This window comes from Acyrthosiphon pisum, chromosome X (assembly GCF_005508785.2).
Source record: "Acyrthosiphon pisum isolate AL4f chromosome X, pea_aphid_22Mar2018_4r6ur, whole genome shotgun sequence".
NCBI lineage: Eukaryota > Metazoa > Arthropoda > Insecta > Hemiptera > Aphididae > Acyrthosiphon > Acyrthosiphon pisum.
Window position 1 is genome coordinate 89,901,947 of NC_042493.1, and position 4,107 is coordinate 89,906,053.

The window sequence follows — 4,107 nt, forward strand, 5'->3', positions numbered from 1 at the left end:
CACGAGTCTGCGTTGAATAATTTTGCACTTGGAACGCAGTTTATAAATTGTTGGATAGAGCTCCTCTACTTAATAATTCCCAATTCGAGCACTGATGAGTACGTTAAATTAGAAATGTGTGCTTGATGGGCCAACATTTTTTTTTTGGTTATATTTTTATCATTTTATTCTTGGACGAATTGTTGAACTTTCCGAAAGACCACGGCACACTAGGTGAATGCTTGCGGCGCACCTGCAGTGTGCCACGGCACCCAGTTTGAAAACCACTGCGCTAGATACTAGAAAAACCTCCAATAAATAGGACGACAGTAACTCGATGTGAATTCGTCCGGACTATTGCAGAGGTTCTATAAACCGTATATTTCTGTCAACGAATATATATATATATATATTATATTATTACTATAAAAATAATCGTCGATCGAACTCGGTCTTTATCATTTCGTGTCGGAATTCCGCCCAAAGCCATTAATAATCCGTTTGTGTTTGTGAGTACGGGTATATGGGGTCAATTTTTTCCGTAACGAAACATTCGGCCGCCGCACGGGCACGGCTCGGCAATAACGAACAGTAATAAATAATGACAATAATAGGTTTATAAAACTCGCGTTTTTATCCGCCGACATCAAATCATATTACGTACTCGAAAAGTCGTATAAATTATTATTGTCTGTTAATTGACGGTTATTTTTTCGTCGCCGCAATAATGGCTCTTACGACCGTATATTTTATACGTTGGCGTAGATTTTAATTAATGGTCGCGCTGCAATCGAAAAGCGTACCTAATAAATAATTTTATACATTACAATATTATATACCAACGTATTCGTATTATATGACGCGTAAAGCTTCAATATCAATAATGTTTAGAAATTTATTTTATTATTTTACTGCAATCCGTTAAGTTCGTTATGTCACTTATGTTACGATTATGTCGTACCGTGACATAATACTATTATATACGATTTACTATACGACACAAAATATATAATATTAATATTTTAGTATAGGTATTTGACATTTTGACATTATATTAAAATATATACCACTCTGGTTAAGGCGCGAATGTACGAAAACCAACGAAAAAATACAGTTTCGTATTATATAGATTTTTTTAGAAATAAAATAATATTAAAGTTTAAGCGTAACAGATACCTATATTAATATGAAATTAATTATAATTTATTGTAATATGTAAATAATAACAAAATGAAAATAGGTAGTTCATCAATAAGAAGTATTTACAACAACAACTATAGGTAGGTACTTTGATTTCATTTGGCGTTTAAAATAGTTTATGCAATAATGTCTATTAAAAAAAAATGTTAAAACTTTTTTTACACTAAAAAAATATTAATGAATAAAAATAGTATTACTAGCTGACGTGATCGGAGACGTGTTCCCATGACCCTCTGAGTTTAGGACGTGACTAGTCACTCGTGTAGTCGTGCAGTAAATGTGTAACGAAAGGTGTAGAGTAGAAATCATCTAAACAAAAATGTAAGTTGTCGGTATAACGTTCTGCCGAACATGACTGAATAATACAAACGCGTTTAATACAAAATAGCATGTATAGAGCACCTAACTTAGTTATATGGTAGGTGTTTTTCAGTATACCTACCTTACAAGCCACAAGGTACAATAATCTAGAAAGGTACCTACTACATATTTTCTTGATTTTGACTAATATAATATTTATTTATATAAAATTACCTAATAACATAATAGAACCTACGCACGAGAATGGGACCAATGAGCAATGAGCACAGGTATTTCAGAGTAATAACAGTGAATCTAAATTCCCAGATATTTCAGATATTTCTGTTTATTGACTTTAATTAATTTAATAAACAAAATCAAGAAGGTACGACTATAGAACTGGGGCGGGAAGCATAGCAAGTAGTTGATAGAAAACCAATTGGTGGGTAAATTATATCATAATATGATTTAATTAATATGTTCAAGGCTTCCATTCGTAGAATCATATATTCTGTATTAATACTTGCAATGATGTTTTTTATTCATTGATCTAAATTTAAAAACACTCACTGCACCAGCACGTGTACCAGAAATTGTTTGTATTCGGGTGGCCGGAGAAAGGGTGTTTTGGGGGTTATGACTACTCCTCGCTCATTTAAACACACCTTACAGTTGGTAAATTTATATATTGACTATTGAAGAAATAATAATAACATTTTTTTATTCATAAATGAAATATAATATGCGAATGACTATTTGAAATAGGTGTTCTGATAAGAAAGTCCTAAGCATCAATATAGTAACTAACGATATACATTGAATTTCGTCTTAAAATGATTAAAAAATATCTACTAAACTGGAAAGTGACCTCATTGTTATATGGGGAGATCCAATTTGAACAAATTGTATAAGAACACGAACTGGACCATATTTTGTGAGTTAGATTGCTTCAATTTATAAATTATTTTAACAGTATTTTACTAGGTATTTTATATTAATTCCCACAGACTGGACTGACAGTGTTGGCATGGTACATTTTTCTATACAATTTCCTATTTCCAAGTCTTGTGTATTATATTCTTATAGTCAAAATGTGTTCTGTAAAAGTTTTGTGCTGTCTATAATAATTATGATTATTGTGAGGCTTAGCTATACTTTACCACCACCTGGTCTATAAAAGTGGAAAAAAATGGCTAATGTGTGAAAAATAAAAACTGTGGTTAACTGTGCAGCCGTCTCTTATTATGTTTATTATTTGATCAAAACGTATTCCACTAATTTTATCCAAACGGATTATGTTTTAAATGTTAGATAACCATCAATAATCCAAACATCCTCCGTAATATCTAGATACGCCTTGGTTTTAAACAATAACTATTGGGTTATAGATTTTTTTATCGTACTTAAAACTTTGTTACAAAAATAATTTATCGTTTTAATTTTGTTTATGAACTGCTCTTTAGATATAAATGATAGATATTACAATAATTTTACAATAAATAATTTTTAAATTATAAGTACCTAGTTTATTTTTATTGACTACCAGTTATTAAATATTCATTACAAATTCATGTAATTCATTAAAAAAAACGTACACGTATTATACTAGGTATTATAAGTAATAATACCTACATTTATTATAACAATATGAATAATGAATCTAAGACATTTTTAAATATAACATACAGCTTTATGCTCTTTGTCTGATTATTTAAGTTCAAACAATGTGGAATGTTTCTGATCTGATTCTTAGAACCTGATTATATTGTATTTTATATACTAACGTCTAACACGCGAGCAAGGTAAATCAATTCGTTAAATTACATTATTATTATTATTATTTATTTTATTGTAACTACTTACTGTACCTATTTAGTATGATCAGACCATATACCTTTTTGCTTATTGACCGGCCTATCATACACCAAAAGTATCAATAGTCAGTTGCATAGCACAGTGATGCAACACGTTTAGTATAAATATAAAGATATTTTTTTTACCTTATCAGAGTAACTCAGTAACCGAAAAGTGCCACCTATCTTAACTCAGTGGAAACATGAAGTTGGCTTGTCTATTAGTAAATGCAGGATCAGACTGATCAGCGCACAATAAAATAGTGAAATTAAGGTTATGTTTGAACTTTGGTGAGAAAGAAATCATATAATCTATTAATGAATTGTAATAGGAAGTACCTATTATTGTAAAATATTTAAATGTTCATAATAATGATGAATATAGATGAAATAAAAAGGGAAAATCATACTAGATTATACAGTAGCTATATTATTGCATTTCACTCATTATTGAAATAGGTACCTATACTTGCATGACTCGAGTATTCAAAATAATATGGTTCCTAAACTATTTTACAGTTGTATAGGTACTGTAAATACTTGTTGATGAAACTTTAATGAATTATGATTTACCTAATTTGTTGTTTAAAAATTTGCTCAATAACCTAGCCATTTTTTTCCTTTTTCTTTTTGTCATTCTGCTAGTTCGGAAGTCCGTTCAAATATTAACTTGAAATATAGGTATGGGTTATGTATATTATGTATATAATATACATAATGACCATATATTTTTTTTTTGAAATAACATACATTCATAAAAACAAAATAGGGCCAA